The 19,415-nt window shown below is 52.2% G+C and overlaps 1 protein-coding gene across 5 annotated transcripts in view; it reads left to right on the plus strand.

Moving 5' to 3' along the window:
- LMF1 (lipase maturation factor 1) overlaps window positions 1–19,415 on the plus strand; it is a 97,342-nt gene that overhangs the window by 33,404 nt on the left and 44,523 nt on the right. For 2 of the 5 annotated variants that reach the window (XM_030872244.2, XM_060285781.1), the window contains exon 1: window positions 126–131. The exons of the other annotated variants lie outside the window; for them this stretch is intronic. The gene's annotated coding sequence lies outside the window, so the exon portion shown is untranslated. Of the gene's footprint in view, window positions 1–125; window positions 132–19,415 lie in introns of those variants that run through there. 5 annotated transcript variants of the gene reach the window in all.

A 19,415-nucleotide genomic window follows, 5' to 3' on the forward strand; every position in this document is an offset into this window, starting at 1 on the left:
CCCCGTTCTATTTGGAGACACTGTGTTAATCTTTCTTTAGTGGGGTGAAATGATGCTTAAATTAGAAGTTTTTGGTAAAGCCGTCCTAAATTAATGCATTCTTCCCCTTCTGTCTTTCAGGTATTCATTTGGTAAGTGGCAGACACTTAGGATAGCCTACCATGTTAGAGGTAATCTGGGGTATGTATCTTTGCACGTGTCCTGGCTTCTCGTGCTGGCGTCTCTCGTTCTCTGTGGTTGCACCGTCTCTCTCTGATAACCCGTTTGCCCTTGACCTGCATCCTCATCCACGGCCTTCCACCAGATGGGGGACTAATGCTACTGTCATGCCTCCATCTGTCATGCCCTCATATGCTGACATCTGTTTTCATACTGGTGATGGGCACCCAGCGGGGTGTCCCAGGACATTGTCATTGGTTGTACCCTTCTGGTGGTGGAGGGACTTGTGGCATGAGGACTGCAGTGTCCTGCAGGCCTGCTCTCCACTCCCAGGCGTCCCCGGGGACACCCCATGCAGCACAAGTTTCCTGGGTGCCCCACAGGCTCAGGTTTTGCTTGGTTCTCTGTGGGGAGACTTCAGGTCCCACCCGTGCTCTGTGAGCAGCGCAGCCCCAGAGGCTCCCGAGCCAGTAGAGGCGCAGGGCTCTGGGCACGTGGCCGGGAGTGATCAGGCAGGCTGAGCGCGCAGCTGGTCTCGACCCCGAGGCCTCTGGGCAGCCCTGGGGACATAGCGGGTTCAGCAGTTGACGCGTCTCAAGGGTCCTCCCAGGCTCAGGAAGCAGAAGCAGGGGTTCCCCGGGGCACCAAGATCCATGTCGGGTGGGATGGGAGCCCAGTGCCCTCCCGCCCCTCCTGCTCCCATGCTGACCTCTCCCTCCATGCACGGTAGGCAGTCGGGGTCCAGGGCTGCCCCCCTCACCGTCTCCGCCTGGCCTCTGAGGCGCATGCCCCCTGCATCAGAGGTCACTGTCTTTGCGCTTCATTCCTTAAAGGTCATTCCCTTACCAGCCGTACAGGGCCTCCTGTGACAAGTATGACGGGTGACTTGGAGCTTGTGGCCTAGACCAGGAGCTGGAGATGGGATTCCTTGACTGTCTCACAGTTATTACATCAACAAGAGGCAAAGCAGCGCATAGCATTTGTTTTCAGTTCTGTTCGAGGGGACTCTGGGTGAGGAGAGGCCGTGTGAACACAGGAGACCGTGGTGCCCACCACCATGCACTCTCTGCTGTGCACTTTGGAGGCCACTAGTGTTGCAACTTTTACTTCAAAAAATAGGTCTAAAATTCTGTGCCCTGTAAGTGCGGCCTGCTTCCTGCTCCCCTGCAGGAAGTGTGCTTTTTTGATATTTGCGAGCTTGGGGCTGGGAGCCTTTTTCGAACTTCATGCTGGTCCCTGTGCATTTGAAAACTATGCAGGAATCTGGCAGTCCTGGCTTAGCTGAGGCTTCCAGGAAGGGCTTTCTGGTCTTTTCCCCCAGGATGAGGCTGCTCTTGGCCCAAGGCTGAGTCCTGTGGGGCTCCAGGCGGGGCCATAGGGAGGGGGGCTCCAGGAAGGGACTCCCCTCTGCCCGCATGTGCTCAGGTCAGGGTGAGTGAAGGGTCACCTCAGTCGTTTTCTCCGGGCTGAACTGTGATTCCCTCCAAGTGCTTCTGCAGAGCCCACGCTCAGAGGCAGGCCCCTCCCAGGCCTGGGCAGGCGAGAGCGCCAGAGGGACAGGCCAACCCACTGGAGGATGGGTGATGCACGCTGGCCAAGCCCAGGTCGGGATCTCCTCGGCTCCGGCTCTTGGCCATCTACCAGGGTCCTCACGCCCAGGCAGGCAGACAGACAGACAGACAGACAGACAGACATGGGGATGCTGGTGCTTTCCTGAGGCCTCACTCCTTCTTTCATGGCTCCTGAGGCCTTGGGAGTGAATGTTTTGTAACTTCTTTGATTTGATTTTATCTTGAGGGACCTCAGTGTGTGCAGATGGTGCCTCCAGGTGACCTCCTGGCAGGTGACCTTCAGGGATGACCTCCCAGCAGGTGACCTCCAGGCAAGTGACCTCCAGGCACCTTCATCCCTGTCTCCACTTTTCAGCACTGAGATTCATCTGTCAGGAGCCTTGCTGTCCTGACAGGCACAACATAAGTGCGTTTGATTCACTCCTTAGGAGTTTTCTCTTAAGGGACATATTTCCCTATTTCTCAACTCTGGTGGGGAGGGAGGGGGAAGAGGGAATTTTAAGGAAGGATTCCGAAAGGCTCCATGCCCAGGATGTTCCTTTTGAGGATAAGTGTTCACTGTTTTACTGTAGGCTCATCAGGCTAAGAATTGGACATTTAGGGATCCTTGGTTTTATTGAGAAGCTCAGTGGACGAATTTTTGATTTAGCCTAACGTGAAAACTGTGTCAGCTAGTGCACAGTCTTCCTTGGAACTGGGCAAGTGTTGGGGTCCCGCCTCGAACTGCAGGGTCAGGGAACAGGACCACAACAGAGACGGTGAGGGCTGACCACTCGAATTGTGTGTGCCATGTGAGCCGGGAGCACACCAGGTCCTCTCGGCAGGTGCACGGAGTGGATCGCAGCGTTTAAAATAAACACGCCCAGGCTGCGGAGGCCCATGCGGGTGAGGCCGGGGAGGCGGGGCAGGCGAGCAGCATCCTAGGCAGGTAGGTGTCTGGCAGCGGAGCTGCTGTGTAGTGGGGCCGTGCCTCCTGTGCGGGGCGTGGAGAGCCTGGGCTGCGGGCAGGACGCGAGCAGACAGGCCGTGTTTAGGTCTGTCACCTGCCGCCATACCTTTGGTGCCTTGCTCTGCTGTGCTCTTGCCGAGTGGGCCACCCTCACTCCTGTGTGTTGAGTCTGTTTCCAGGCAGGCCGAGGGCAGGTCAGATGTTTACGCGGCCTGCACCCCCAGACCCCACGTCCCCTGTCACAGCAGCACCTCCCGGCAGCCGTTGCAAATTAAATGCTCCCTGTGACCTTTACCTCTCTTAAATTCATGCTTTGAAAACAGCTTAATGAGGGGTTTACTGGCCCAATTGGAAGTTTTTATTAAAACCCATTGGTGCTGGAGTGGAGCCTGCCTGCAGGAAGCGATTAGCCAGCCTCGTAGCTCAGAGCTGCCTTGGCCACAGCAGGGCCACCAAACCGTTTCCAGACCCTCACCGGCCCCGGCTCCAAGATTCGCCTGGTTCTCATATCCTCCACTTTAATTCATGGTTCGTCTAGTTCTCCCTCCAGCCCCATGTCCAATGAAGCAGTTTCTTGTGATTAAATTATTCCCGTAATCAGAGGCAGCCGTGGCCGCCCTGTCCTGTGAGCTCACCAGGCTGCAGACCCTTCCGGGGAGCCTGTCCCTGCTGACCCCTTCCTGGCCCTCCAACCTACCCCCTGGAATGTGAGCTCTGCTAGGCAGTGTCGGTCTTGATCTCATGTCTTGTCGTGTCCTTCTTAGAAAGGACAGAGAGCCTGGATCAGGTGACTCTCAGGGCCGCCATGTGACCCAGCAAAGGTGGTCATTTCCAAAGTGAGGGAAACAGGCACCATTAGTATTCTCACTGTGAGTGGTGACACTCCCTGCTGGGGGCTCCCGGCACCCGCCTGCCCCCTCTGGTCTGAGTCTCCTCCTTAGTGTGGGCCAGTGTGGCCTTGCTCTTTCCTCTCCATCCCCCTCCCGGTCATGGGGAATGCAGTGCAGGAGACGTGCTGCCCAGAGGTCACTGTCCATTGCTGGAGGGGAAGGAGCAGCAGGTGAGGGGCTGGAGCTGGGGTAGACTGAAGGTGCCATCCCCACGGTAACCACCTACCTGGTCATGCCTTCCTTACCCTGGAGCCTGATTGGATCTGCACATAAGCACAGACCAGGCGGGCCATGGTATATGCATTTCTGCCCTTCTCTTTTTTTCACTTGGTAATATCCAGTGAAAATTACTTAGTGGAACCTAAAAGAAAATATATTTTAAAGACTTTTTTCTTGTTCACATGATTATTAACACTTTGCTTGTTCTAAATTTTTCCCATCTAGTACCCGTTTCTGCTTCTAAAACAGAATGTGCAGAATTCTAGAATACCAAAGAAGCATTTTGTGGCTGTGATTCATATTTCCAGTCCTGAATCCTTTTGGGGGTGTTTTGTCTGGAATATTCTAAATAGCCTTTTATTTTTATTAAATTGTGTAGATGTTGGACTCATATTGCCTGTTCAGTTCACAGTATAATTAATAATGACAGCATTGCAGTTGACTGTGGAGGCTCCTGGGTGCTGGCACCCTGGCCATTGAAGGCAGGTTCATCACCACCCATTTTCCAGAGACTTGCTGTTAGTCCTGCAGCCCAGGGTCTGCCTGCTGGCCATCCGCCCTCCTGTTCATGCCCTGGCCTCACCACTCCCCCACCCGTGGTGCTGCCTCGACTCTCCTGTGATGCCAAGTGCGTGTTTGGCTCCTCCCTCCCCCCACATCACAGTAGCCATATGGGTCCTTTCAAAGAACTGGCTTTATTTATCAGATTTTTTAAAAATGTGTTCTGGCTCATTAAATTTTACTTTTTACAGGTTGCTTCCTCCTTCTGGGAGGAAGGGGTTTAATATTTTCTAAGATCTTGAGTTGATTAACTCATTAATTGTCCATTCTTCTTACCTGCAAATGAAAATATGGAGAGGGGTGATCACTCCCCTCTGAATGTGTCCCTGGCCACCCTGGCAGCTGACCCCAGTGTCCCCGACAGTGGCAGACAGTGTAGTTTTATAACCTTCAGATGCTGATGCCTCTTTGTCCCAAGTGCTGTTTAGAGAAGAGTGTCAAATGCTTAAGGTTTTATAGGTTATCTTTTGTTAGTCAGTTTCTGATTTTATTACACTATGGCCAGATAACATGGCCTAAAGACTGTTCTTTTTTTTTAAATTTTATTTATTTATTTTTGGCTGCATTGGGTCTTCATTGCTGTGTACTGGCTTTCTCTAGTTGCAGCAAGCGGGGGCTACTCTTCGTTGCGGTGCGCAGGCTTCTCACCATGGTGGCTTCTCTTGTTGCAGAGCACGGGCTCTAGGCGCATGGGCTTCGTTAGTTGTGGCTCACGGGCTCTAGAGCTCAGGCTCAGTAGTTGTGGCACACAGGCTTAGTTGCTCCACAGCATGTGGGATCTTCCCGGACCAGGGCTCGAACCCATGTCCCCTGCATTGGCAGGCGGATTCTTAACCACTGTGCCAGCAGGGAAACCCGATTGTTCTTTTAATTATTATTTTTTTTAAGTTAGACATGAGAGTGGATTAGAAATTCAAGTTGTATTACACAGCTTCTAACAAAAACAGCTTACCTTCTTTTACCTGCACTCACCCCATCCTGTTCGCAGGGTAACTCCTTCATCTCCTCAAGCAGTTCTGACTAACATGTTTATATAGATTATTCTTACTGTATCACCTCTAGACATTATCCGTGTACTTCCTGTTATTACTCTCTCACACTTCTAATGCTCTTCACCTATCTCAGTTCAGCTGTCACAAATGTAATTTTTATTAAATTAATATTCAGTCTTTACATTATTGCAACTATGTGATATTGTTGATTGCTGAGCTGGTAGAGACGTATAATGATTTTTTTCTAATAACTTTTTTTTTTTGGCTGCGTTGGGTCTTCGTTGCTGCGCACAGGCTTTTCTCTAGTTGCAGAGCACAGGCTGTAGGCACGCGGGCTTCAGTAGTTGTGGCACGTAGGCTCAGTAGTTGTGGCTCGCGGGCTCTAGAGCACAGGCTCAGTAGTTGCAGTGCACGGGCTTAGTTGCTCCGCAGCACGTGGGATCTTCCTGGACCAGGGCTTGAACCCGTGTCCCCTGCACTGGCAGGTGGATTCTTAACCACTGCGCCAGCAGGTAAGTCCCTCTAATAACTGTTTTTGGGGGAGATACGCAGTTTACGGGATCTTAGTTCCCCAACCAGGGATTGAACCTGGACCCCCTGCAGTGGAAGCACAGAGTCTTAACCACTGGACCACCAGGGAATTCCCTGATAACTCCTTGTTTTTCCTGGAGTTAATAGTTGCCTCTTCTTTTTTAAAAAAAACACATTTTTTCCTTCCTTTTTTTTTTTTTTGGCCATGCCACACGGCTTACAGGATCTCAGTTCCCCGACCAGGGATTAAACCCGGGCAGTGAAAGCATGGAATCCTAACCACTGGACCACCAGGGAATTCCCTAGTTGCCTCTTCTTTTTTTGGTTTGCTTTGTTTTTCATCTCTGATCATGTTTCATTCAGCAGTTTGTTCCAAATACAACAGCACAACTGCTTGACCCCTCCCGATAACTGTTTTTTTTTTTTTACTGAATCAGACACATTAGATAATCTATCAGTGCTTTCTCCCCCTTCATAGAGATTTCTCCTTGGGTGCTGTTACCACCTGGAGTGCATGCTTTTGAGGCCTTGGATTTGGAGATGGTGGGCAGGTTAACTCTGCCAGATTAGGTACCACTGACTGACTGGTCCCTCTCCCCATCTCTGGGATCCTTGTGGTTCACAGGGCAGGTGCCTTGTTGTGCTGGGGGTAAGGCCAGAGATGCATCCATGTCTCCACTGCCTTCCTCCCCATTGTGTTCTGGAGCAGTATTCTCAGGGAGGATCATTTTTAAGCCCTTTCCTTGATCACATTTATATAAAACAGCTAAAAGCATCTGGCGAGATGGGTCCTTCTCTTTACTTCTCCAGCATTAATAGTCACCTGTCTGAGGCAAGGTGAACAGGCTGATTTTATTCACCTTGCCCCAGTGCTGCTTCCTTTCCAGGTAAACACCTGTGTGTCCTGAATCCTGAAAAGCACTTAGGAGCCAGAGAAGGGCTCTTGGTCTCACTGGACACCATCGCAGCCACTGGCTGGCCTGGAACCTCCAGAGTCTGGTGTGTGTCCCTGGAGCTTCCTGGCTGCAATGCCCCATTGTCGGGTGCGGGAGGAACACAGCGTCGGCAAGCCTGACCTTTGGCAGCACAGTAACAGGGAGAGGCATTGTTAGGTTAGCTCTGGAGCAGCAGCTGTGTGCCAGTTTCTTTTGTAAATGCTTTGATATTTTAAAACAGAAATTTTAAACGAGGAAACCATGCTTTGTTGCTGTTACAATAGCAGCTCTTGTCCATGTGGGTTCATTGAATGGAGACAGACACCGATGCAGCTTTAGTACCATTAATGGCTCCCAAGTGTGTCAGACAGATCTCTTCTTGATGGCTGTGTCCTTCTCTTACCAAGAATGTTATACCTCTTTTAAAGAAGGATCCTGTACTTATTACGGACATGTTGGCTGATCTCAGATTAATGTCCATTTGACAGGGTTTTCCATTTGTTTGCAGCCTCAATGCCTGTCTTTTGAGCATTTAGAAGATTGACATACAAACAGGATTCAGGGGTAAAATTTGTGTGATGTCCACTGACCCTTATGGGCCTCCGTATGGGCTGTTCCTGCTGTGGGATGTGGCCCCTGGAGCTGCGTGCTCCCCTGCCGCCAGCATCCTGCACATCCCCGGGGGCTCCTCCAGCCGCTGCCCCGGCCTTGTCGTTCCCTGGCCCAGATCCCTGCCACTCCTGACGTGGATCTTCTTGTGCACTGGTGCCCCTCCCTGCAGTGTGCAGACCTAGTCCCAAGAGGAACTTGATCACGGCTTGGTGCCCGCATGTGGGATGGGGACTCTGGGTCCCCCAACTTGGCACGGGGGCGGGCAGGTGGTCAGCCCCCTGGAGGGAAGCCTCACGCCAGCTCCGGGCACCCACTCAGGAGGCCATGCTGGTGGTGCACACGCACATTGAGAAACCCGAGTCCTTGTTTCCTTTGATTGTCTGTGAAACAAGTGTGTGTGCGCCCTGGTGTCTGGGCGATTGCGGGTAGAGAGGCTCATGGGGCCTCCTCGGGCATCAGCCCATGCTCTTGGCCTTGGTGCGGACCCGGGAGAGCACTGAGCGGAACCTCCGCAGTCAGTTCCCCCCAGCAACGGCAGCTGCACAGCGAAGGCCATGGGCTGCCTGGCTCTGCTCTCCTTGTCCTGGGCCCGGGCAGCAGCAGGATGGGCAGCGGCCACGGCCATGCATTGTTCCCAGGTGGTCTGAGGCAGAGTCCCTGAGTCTGTCCTCTTCAGGCAGCTTGTCCTGGTGAAATGTATCAACAGCACCTTGAAAAAGATCTCGACGTAGCTTCCAAGTCGGTTCAGAGCCCAGGGGCGCTTCGCCCAGCCCCTCATAGACATCTTACTGACCCAGCACTGGCCACCACAGCTGGACTGCAGACAAAATTGGGCTTGTCTGGTGTTTTCTCAAGACTGGACAGGTTGGGAGTTGGGGGCTGGGTACCACGGGGCAAGAGAGTTGCTGCGACCTCCCTGGAGCACAGTTATGCGCCTGCCAGCAGCCTGCTCCCCTCAGGGTTCCTACTGCAGGACCGGGAAGGTGCGGGCAGGCTGGGACAGGGCTCCTCACTGTGTTGGGGCTGGAAACGGAGGTGTGTCAGAGGCTTAGGTGGGGAGCTGGTTAAGTAATGTGCATCTCTGCTCTGGGTTACTGCATGATAGAATTCAGTGACCACAGTGCTGTTTAATGAATGAAGCCGTGTTTATGATGTGTTAAGCAGTGTGTCCTGTATTCCATTTTGTCTCTAAACAAATCTAGCAGATCTGTTTTGAAATCCATGACCAAGGGGTTAACCAGATTTACCTCTGGGTGAGCAGGTCACTTCCTTCTTCTCTCTGGTTCCGATTTATCTTCACTAAACATTTTTGCTTTCAATGAAGGATAAATACATTAGTTTTTTGGGGTTTTTTTTGTTTGTTTGTTTTTAATACGTTAGTTTTAACAAGTTAGTTTTAATAAAGGAAATCAAAGGTGAAGGGACGTGAGCTGGGCACGTGGAGCCTGTGTTCACGACAGGGCTCCTGAGGCTGTGGGACTTGCCTTGTGGGAAGGCGATTCCTTCCCTGCGATGAGGTCTCAGCTAGGCAGAAGCAGGTTGCAGGCAAGGTTCAGGCCCCGTCTGGGTTGGGGGCCGGGACCCAGCGTGCTGGGATTTGGGAGGGTGGAGGTTTTCGGGGCTGGGGGGATAGTAGGAGGTCAAGCCACCAAGTAGGGGCCTGTCTCTGGCCAGGCCCAAGGTTGACCTGCTCTCTGCACCGCTGCCCAGCAGGAGGCACTGGCCAGGGATGCCTGGATCCCACACATGGTCATGGAGACAGTCCTTAAAGGAGGGCCCATCTGTGAGGTGGTGTCGAGCAGGCAGGGTGGGACGTGACGGTCTGGAGGTCTGAGCTTCAAGGACACCCAGCTGCGGGCGTGGAGGCTGAGCAGGAGGAGGAGTGTGGGTGCAAAGAGCTTCTGACCTGACCTCTTCATCTTCTGTGCCGAGTGCTTGGGTGGGTCTGCAGAACGTGGGGCAGGGGTGTCACTGGGCCCTCGCCAGGCACTTGGCACTTCATCGGGGCCTGGCTAGTTCAATATCCTTCTACCCGTCGCCTTTGTGCTGTGTCTTGGGTTTTGTATTTTTTGATGGCAAGAAATCTCCTTTCATCTGAGGAAGAGCTCTTTGATCTGCCTCAAGAAAGGCAGGAGTCTTGAGGGATGAAAGCAGTGACACAGGAAACAAAACCTGATTCTCGTCACGCAGCGGACCTCTCCAGGCCTCGGACCTTCTGGACTCTCCGTGGCCCGGGCCCCTTCTTCCTGCATTCCGAGCGTGCGTGTGTGGTTTTGTTGAGAGGCTTACGTGAAGGTCTTACTACGTCAGCGCGTCCCAGGCTTTAATTTGGTGAAAAGCACTGTTCCAGGATGGAGAGAGTGGGTCTCACCCTGGTCTGTTTACACAGGACAGTGTGGTAAGCGTCAGCCTTTCAGCTTAAGCGCTGTTAAGCGGTTTTCACTGGTGAAACCTTGCCCCCGCCACCACCACTTGGTTCAGGACCCAGATTTGGGAAGTTGACACCATTGAACATTTGGCTCATCTTCAGTAACCGGACAGCTCTCTTCCTTTTTTCCCCTTTTGGATTGTGCCAAAATCAGCAATTTTGTCATAATCCCAATGAAAATAACAGTTGAGAAATGTCAGGGGATTTGCAGGTAGCCAGCAGGTGTGCTGTGGATGGGGCATGGCCAGTTCTCTGGTTTGGGAACAGGAGGCCCTGGGTGGGTGCCCCTTCTTTCTTTCCTGAACACTGAACTGGAGCAAAGCCCTACAGTTTTCTTAGAGAACGTGGCCGTCTGCACAGAATCCTGGGTCCTAGTTTTCTTCCCTCAGGTTTTCATAAGGCCTCGCTCTGTGTGGGAAGAGCCCAGGGCATGAGCAGTTCAGCGTGCAGGGCATGTGGCTCTGCTTCCACCTTACTCCCACCTCGGGCTGCAATTGGACAACCTCGGAGTGGGAGGGAACACATTCAAAGAAGCTCCATCAGTCCCATTTCAGCCTCTAGCTCTTAGCCTCCTTGGGGAAATCAGTCACTCTGAAAAACACACCTCCTGTTTTGTTCTGGAAAAAAGTTTTGTTTTTAGAGTTACACCTGAATAATTTGATCAGACTCACTACTGCAGCTCCCAAGATGATGACTTGCAGCTGTTCTGTAAAGTGAGTGCTCATTCTGCTGGGAATTTTAAAGACTTATTCCCACACTCACTGTAAGTTTGGCTTCTAGAACAAATGGCAGTGTAAAAATAGCATTTCAGGGACTTTCCTGGTGGCGCAGTGGTTAAGAGTCTGCCTGCCAATGCGGGGGACTCGGGTTCAATCCCTGGTCCGGGAAGATCTCGCCTGCTGTGGAGCAACTAAGCCATGCACCACAACTACTGAGCCTGTGCTCTAGAGCCCACGAGCCACAACTACTGAGCCCACGCACCGCAACTACTGAAGCCCCTGCCCCCTAGTGCCTGCACGCTGCAACTGCTGAAGCCCACATGCCTAGAGCCCATGCTCCACAACAAGAGAAGCCACTGCAGTGAGAAGCCCACGTACCGCTACAAAGAGTAGCCCCTGCTTGCTGAAACTAGAGGAAGCCCGCATGCAGCAACAAAGACCCGACGCAGCCCATATGTATGTGTGTGTATATATATATATATATATATATAAAACATTTCCCAATTTGCGCTCAGAGAGAATGCCAGTGATCAGTTTTAAACGTTTCTTTAATTTTTGAATATGAAAAACATCAAACAAATCTGAAAGTAAACAGAGTGGCCTTGTGAGCCCCGGCAAGCGTCTCAGACGCTTCATTGCCCAAGACGTGCCTGTCTTCCATGTGCGGGTGACCCCTTCCACTCTGCTATTTAAAGTAAACTGTAGGCGTTGCGTTATTGCATTTAGAAATACTTTGTTGTACACCTCTGAGAGATGGGGTCTTTTAAAACAATGTGACTACAATACCAGCGTCACACCTGAAAGCTTAGGACGAGTTCTATCAAATGTGTAGTCAGCATTCCGATGTTCCTGGTTGTCTCCTAAATAATGTCCTTTCTACATTTTGTCCAAATAGGGATCTGACACATTTCATTGATGTGCCCTTATTGCCTCTCCAGAGGCTCCTCCTTTATGCTCCCAGACAAGGTGTTTCTCAGTCTGGGAGTGCCAGGCCCCCCGCCCTCACTGTGAGCTGGTAGGAGAGCTCCAGGCCGCATCAGTCAGCTTTGCTTCTGGCAAAGATGCTTCTTGGGTGCTGGGACTTTCTGTTGCCGCCAATCAGGAGGCACAGCCTGCCTTTCCCGTCTCTCTCTGCAATGGTGAGATTGCTGAGGTCAGGCCTTCCCAGCCTGATCTGTCATTAGAAAGTTCTCCACCAGCCGCACTGCTGGGCCCCAGCAGCCTCGGTGTTCATTGCCTGGACTCATCCGCTAGGGCCTGCAAGCTGGCGATGTTCTAATTCTATTGTTCTGTTTGCATTTGTTATTGGGGATTTTTTTTAATCAAAGTAACTTTCCCTCATCAACTCTCTGGTTGCTCTAAATGCAGTTTCTCTGGGGATGTCAGAATAAACCCTTCACCCTTTCCTTTACTTAATTTTCAGAAGAACTTCGTTCCCAAGCACCCCAGAGGATTCCCTTTTTTCTTTTGGCTGTGTTGGGTCGTCGTTGCTGCGTGTGGGCTTTCTCTAGTTGCCGCAAGCAGGGGCTACTCTTTGTTGCAGTGCATGGGCTTCTTATTGCAGTGGCTTCTCTTGTTGCAGAGCACAGACTCTAGGTGCACGGTGTCTGGAGCGCAGGCTCAGTAGTTGTGGCGCACGGGCTTAGCTGCTCCGCGGCATGTGGGATCTTCCCGGACCAGGGATTGAATCTGTGTCCCCTGCATCGGCAGGCGGATTCTTAACCACTGTGTTACCGGGGAAGTCCAGCAGAGAATTCCTTTTAATGTCATTTCCAGTCAGTCTGTTACCACCACTCAGTAGTTGAGCTCGTTTCCTGTAGATTCTCTTGTTTTTTTTTTTTGTTTTTTTATTTCTATATAGGCAATCATATTTTTTTCCACTTCAGACCTTAAACTTTTATTTCTTTTTCTCATTTTTGCAGTGCCTAAGAACTCCACTACAGTGTTGAATAGACTTTTAAAATCATTTATGAAAAATTTCAAGCATACAAAAAAAGTTGAATTGTATAGTAAAAAACCCATCTATGGACCACCTAGATTCTACAGTTTATATTTTACTAGTTTTTGTTCTGGTGGTGGTGGTAGCTTATATGTTCATCTTTCTATCCACCACCAACCCTTCATGTATTTTGATGCAATCCAGAGTAAATGTCAGTTGTCAGTATCCTGCCCCTAAATACTAAAGACTCAGTGGGCAGGTCGTTAACAAGAGCTCAGCGCACCTTCAGGGTTTTGCCTTGATGAAGAATTCACACACAATGAAATGTGCAGATCATAGTGGACATTGTTAGTTCTGACAGATGCATACACCTGTGTAATCTAGACTCCCATCAAGATATAGAAAATTACCATCACCCCAGAAAGTTCCCTCATGCCCCCAACTAGTCACCACTCCCATTTAAGAAAAACACTGAATCTATTCTGTTCTAAGATTGAGTCCATGTGAGAACTTACAGGACTTTTTGTCTGTTTGCACCAGATGCTCCTCATGAGGAGGGAAGGTTTGCTTCATGCCAAGCTCCTCGCCTAACTTTCCAAAGAACCTGCTCAGTTAATATCTCTCTTCAAAACCCTCATGCCCTGTCCTTTCCACACAAGAGATCCTTGGTTTCAGTGGCCAGTGGGGAAGGGCATGGTTAGCTATGTGAATGACAGCTGGAGGATTCTGCATATCTGGCAAGTGAAATTAAAATTCCTGAAATGAAAGCATATCTTAGTTAATAGAGAAGTTTCACCTGCTTTCTCATTTATAGGCTATAATGTTTTTTTATAAGGATGGGTAGTATTTTTTCTGTTTATTGTTATTAATGTAAGGCACTTAAGTCACAATCTTACCTCTTTATGTCCTAGAGAGAACGGCCTGTTTTTACTGAGTGCCTTCTGAGCATAGTGTGTGAGGATGCATGGCTTTCCATCTCTCCTTGCTTGGACAGATGGCCTGATAGATCCTCCTGGAGGAGGTAGTGATTCCTCCCTCCACACCTATACTGCTTTATTTCCCCTTTAAATTTTTGATTATGCTCAACATTGTCCTCATGCAAGCAGTTTGAGTCTCTTGCTGTCTGAAAAGCTTCTGGATTCTTGGCTCTGATCTCGGAACAGACAGTTCCGTCAGGTGCAAGACTCTGCACTCAGTTCACCGTCTTCTCATCTCCGTTGTTGCTGACGAGAACTCGGCTGCTGTTCCTCTTGTCAGTTCTCTGAGCATAATGTCTTTCTTTTCTCTGACTGCTTTGGAGGTTTTGTCTTTGGTTTGCAGCAGTTTGACTACGACGTGCCTGCATGTGGCATTATCCTGCTTATGATTCCCTGAGGTTTTTGAGTCTGTAATTTATGTCTTTTACCAAACTTGGCTAATTTTTGCCAGTATTTTTTAAAAGTTTTTTATGCCCCATTTCTCTCTCCTCTTCTAAGATTCCAATTACATATATGTTAGAGCTTTTTTTTTTTTTGCTGTACGCAGGCCTCTCACTGTTGTGGCCTCTCCCGTTGCGGAGCACAGGCTCCAGACACGCAGGCTCAGCGGCCATGGCTCACGGGCCCAGCCGCTCCACGGCATGTGGGATCTTCCCAGACCAGGGCACGAACCCGTGTCCCCCGCATCGGCAGGCGGACTCTCAACCACTGCGCCACCAGGGAAGTCCCTTCATCACCTTTTTATTCTCTGTCATCCAATCTGCTATTAAGCTCATCTAGTAAAATTTTAATTTCATATATTTTATTTTTCAGTTCTAGAATGTTTGTTCTTTTTTTATAGTTCTGTTTCTCTTCCAAGTTCTCTCGTCTGTTTATGTCTTATGATCGGTCATATTTTCATTTATGTTCTTAAGAATTCTTACTATGGTTGCTTTACTTTGTCTGCTTGGAGCTTGTGTTCTGGGTGCAGAATGAGTGGAGAATGGAAATAATTGAGATGAGCAGTGTGTGGTGGGGTGAGTGTTGCAGGCTAGGCAGTGCCGGGATGGACTGAGGCCTAGGTGTATGTTACATCCAGGGAAGGTGTATCTGAGCAGAGACCTGACCAAAGGGCCATAGGGATGGGCACTGGGGGCAGGGACTTGACGCGCCTGGGCCGCCAGCAAGGGAGGAGACCCCTGGGCAGAGCAGAGGAACAGGTGAGGCAGTCAGGGGGGCCCTGGTCAGCTTCATTCTCTCCCTGTGGGTCTCTCTGTGGGTCACCTATGGTGTTTTCCCATGATGACTTGCATCAGCTGACTTACCTGAAACCTGACCCCCTGCCGTACACTGATCCTTCTAGAAGAAAGGAAATCTCTTCTGATGGCATCGAGGACATGATGCTGGAAGCTGTCACTGCCCCTCCCCGAGTCCCTGAACCACCACCAGGCTCCCTTGCAAATGACCACTGAGCAAGATTGTGGCAGCTGGCGGAGTCCACTGGGTACTGGTTCTGTGGCCGAGACGCCCTCCCTCCCCTCCTCATTCCGTGGGTGTACGTGCCACCCAGAGAGGGTCTGTGAGGCTCCCTGCCCTCATCAGCCATCCCGGCCTCTGGGCCCAGGAGCTGCCCGTCACGCTGACCTCACGGAGGGCCAGAGACAGTGAGCATCCGAGAGTCATGGACAGGTAGAAGCAGGAAGAAGGCTGGTGTGTCCCCTGCCATGGCCCCAGCGGAGACGGTGTCCACGTGGGGCAGAGGCCTTGGGGCTGGCCCGACCTCTGCCCTGACCTCTACCCTGGGCGCCTGCCAGGTGGAGAAGTGTATGTGATTCCCTCCTTTCCAGAGGAGCTGACCCTCCCTGTTATTTCTGACGAGTGTGGACACACTGGCCTCTCCTCCCTCAGGTGACAGGGCCTGCCCATGGGCAGCGAGGAGGACGCCAGGAACCATGTCCATCAGTGTGGGGAAGCTCTTGAGAGCTGTGGGTGAGTGGGTCATCCTCCAGGATTATGTGGGTGAGGGTTACCCCAATTCCATGGCACAGGGGTAGGGGACAGGAGCTCGCCCTGCTGTGGTGCTGGGTGGGCGTGGCCGCTCCGCACAGGACCTGTGGACACACGTGCCTCCTGGGCTGACAGAGAGCAGGTCTGCCCAACCACCGCCAACCACGTTTCAAGCTCAGCAGCCCCACATGGCTAGTGGGCCTGGGCTGCACAGGCAGGAGGCAGGTCAGAACCGCCCCTCGTCTTGAGCAACCCCAAGAAAGCACTGCCCGGCATCTCGTGAGGGGTCTCACAAGGCACTTTGAGACGAGCTTCAGCTAATTTTCTTTACTTTTTTTTTTTTTTTAAGATTTATTTAGTTTGGCTGCGTTGGGTCTTAGTTGTAGCACGCAGGATCTTTCATTGTGGCATGCAGGATCTTCGTTGTGGTGCGCGGGCTTCTCTCTAGTTGTGGCGTGCAGGTTTTCTCTTTTCTAGTTGTGGCATGCAGGGTTTTTTTCCTCTTCTCTAGACATGGCGTGCAGGTTTTCTCTCTCTAGTTGTGGCGCACAGGCTCCAGGGTGCATGGGCTCTGTAGTTTGCAGCATGCAGGCTCTGAGGTACACAAGCTCAGCAGTTGTGGTGCGCGGGCTTAGTTTCCCCGTGGCGTGTGGGATCTTAGTTCCCTGACCAGGGATCGAACCCACGTCCCCTGCATTGTAAGGTGGATTCTTTACCACTGGACCACCAGGGAAGTCCCATCAGCTAGTTTTCATGCACAGGAAACAAAAGACAAAGAAACGGTAAGGCATTGTGCCCTTCATCCAGATATATATTAAATATTTTGAATATGTTAATCCTGAAAAATCTCTGTTGCCAAGTCTCATTTCCGTTGACAGGAAGCATTCTCATATTTATCCCAAACCAGTAAAGCCAGCTAAGGTCATTACTATGGATTTTGTTTTCAGGCTAGCTGGTGACACCTGTGTGGATCTGAGCAGCAGGGGACACCTGGGGCTATGAAGTCTGGTTGCCACAGCAACCAAGTATGAACCAGCACCGTGACAAAGTGCAGTGGGAGGAGGGTCGCTGTGCGGGTCACACAGGTCACTTCCCGTTCCCTGCAGCGCCCAAGGACATCCGTAAAACACAGACTGGCAATTTGCTAAGCGCTTCCTAATTGAGAGCGTGCAATTTAAAATGATTTTACTTAAAGCGTGAAGCATTTAACCAGGTCTTTCAAAAACGTCTTCTTGCTAGAAGACGTGTTCCATTTACCGTCTGATCTCTGGCTTAAATCCTCAAATATGTGAGAAGTGACCAGAAAGCCGGACAGACAGGGTCCTGTCCCAAGAGACCTGCCCAGCTCACGCCGGTTCTGGAGGATTCCTGGGCAGACGTGGCTCTGAGCGGGTCCTTGTAGGGGGCACGGGAGGCAGGCCCGGCACGAGGGGGGCTGAGGTTGGGGAGGTGAACAGGAGCATGGCTGCACCTCTGGGGCAGGGCAGCATTAGTACCTCCTGGGCCCTGGGGACAGGCCCCAGTCTGTCCCCTTAGGGCAAGGGCAGCTCTGCCAGGTGGTTCTTATGGCCGGAAGGGGTTGGTGCACCTGGGCAAGGCCCCGTGCACCGTGGTGACTGCAGGAGGGGGTGTGAGGTGGATGTAAGGTGCGAGCAGGCTGGGCGGGGCTCTTGACCTCGCTGGACAGGTGCACACAATCACCAGGTGCCCCGTCCAGATGGGGAACAGAGAGAGACTCATGTTCCCCGTGACGTGCTGGACAGCGGGCGGCTATTTCTAAACGCCAGCAAGAGTTTTCCTTCAAGTTTTGTTGTAGCCTCCCTTGTGTTTTTTACCTGATCTCATTTTATATTGTGTCTCAACAAAAGAGGAAAGTGTGTTAGCCAGTCATTGGGCAGGGCGTGCTGGTCTGGACTGCAGTGTTTGCAGCAGTCACCAGCAGCATGCAGCTCTCCCTAGTCCCTTCTGGGTGACGGGCGGGCAGACGGTTCAGGAACAGTGTCAGTGGAACCTCCCCCCGATTTCCCGGCTGCCATGCAGCCCCCACTCCCCAAGGCCCGACACCACACAGTGAGGCCTGCCCTTTGCTCAATACCCCGTGGCTCCACTCTGGTGAGCATCGGGGCTCCAGCTGGCCCACAAGAGCCCATGCAACACAGGAGTTCCTCTGCCTGCACCTGGCTGGCACTCTGCCTCAAAACACCAAATCCCTCCAGTGGAGTCTGCGTCACACATGCCAAGCAGCCATGATAAAAACTCGCAAGCATGGCTTTGCAGATCAGAAATGTGGAGGAGAACACAGGAGTTCAGCCCCGGGCGGCCTGGACCCCTGGGCCGCCTCTGACACTCTGCTGAGAAGAGGGGCTTTTTCTCCACCTGCCGCTCAGGCCATTCCAGGGTTGCCCACTTCTGTGAAACTCGTACTTTGCAGGCGTTGAGCACGGAAGTCACCAGTCAAAGGCGCAGGGAGGAGTGGGGTCTGCAGACTGTGCTCCTGGACCACGCCAGCTGGACATGTCCCATGACTCAGGCCCCGTGTTTTGGACACAGGCCCGGGTGGCCCTCTAGCTTATTAGCCCCAGAGTCTGAGCACCTCTCCTGCTGCCTGAGGTCAGCGAGGGGGCCCAGGGCACGTGGCAAGCAGCAGCCAGTATCACAGCAAATGGATTCGGGGCTGCCCGCTTTGTCCTGCCACCTTTCCGACCATGGTCTCTGCCTGGGCCACCCCCCACCCAGGAGCCACTGTGCCTATCGCGAGGCCCCCAGTAGGGCTGTGAGCGAGACCCAGAGCTACCCCCACCAATGCCAAAGTGACATCCTCCCACCGGATGGGGCCAAGGACAGTGGACCAGGCACTCCCCCAGCTGGCCCGTCACCCTATGTCTCGAGCTTTGGCCTCTGAACCCCACCTGCCCATCACAGTGGGCTCTGACTGCACTTGTAGGAGGCATGGGGCTCTGTGGCAGAGCGAGCATCGGCACCTGGGGGGACAGGGTGGCCCCAGAACCGTCCCCAAGGTGTAAAAACAGCCCTTCTTTGCCGTCAGAAGCTGCAGAACGGGCTACTGTGCCCGTGAAGACTGGGAGTGACTTACAGCTCCGAGTGCTCCCAGGGTGGGCGGCTCAGGCAGGAGTGACAGCCCGTCAGGAGGGAAGCGCTTTCCCCTTCTCCCGCTTTTAACCATGAAGCTAATGGGTTTCCTACTCATAACGTGGATGGTGCTGTCATCTTTGAAGGATCCATGCCTGCGACATTTAATTACTCTAAGTAACTGTAATAGTTTCGAGGAGGTTGTGAGGCCTCAGTTGCTTTCAGAGCCATCGGGTGGCCTCTGCCACTGAAACCTTGCTTTAGGCCACATTTCCTTTCTGGTTGGTGGCTTAGCCTGTGCCATCCTGACCTTGACTCTGGGTGACCACAGTGCCTGGCGAGCCCCCTCTGAGCCCCCTTGACGGTCAGCAAGAATCCTCCACGAGGAGCCGCCCGGCCCCATCCTCATCCATCCTGGAGTGCCATGCCCACTCTGCGGTGGCCGTGTGTTCTGCATCACCAGGCCCATGCCAGGCTGCCCAGTGGTGGATTATCCAGTCTTCGATAGAAGAGCATCTTTGCTCTTCACAGGCCCAAGAGGACAAAGCCAGAAGTCAGCACCACATCCACATCGGAGCTGTTTGGGGAGCAGGTGCCCCATGTGGCGAAGGAGTGAGGGACCCACGGGTCACAGGTCAGGCCAGGAGACTGAGGGGCCGGATTCAACATTTGTAGGCCTTCCTCAGACTCGTGTGCAGCTCTGGCAGACACGGGCTGGGTGATTCAGAAGCACAAGTCGGGAGGAGGGGAGCATGGAGAGCATCCACTTCCTCCGACCACCAGTCTGCTCGGCTGCAGCCAGTCCAGCCCACAGGCGCCCAGACTGCCCAGAGCCTGCAAGGCAAGGGGCTGTGTCT

This window comes from Globicephala melas, chromosome 15, assembly GCF_963455315.2.
Source record: "Globicephala melas chromosome 15, mGloMel1.2, whole genome shotgun sequence".
NCBI lineage: Eukaryota > Metazoa > Chordata > Mammalia > Artiodactyla > Delphinidae > Globicephala > Globicephala melas.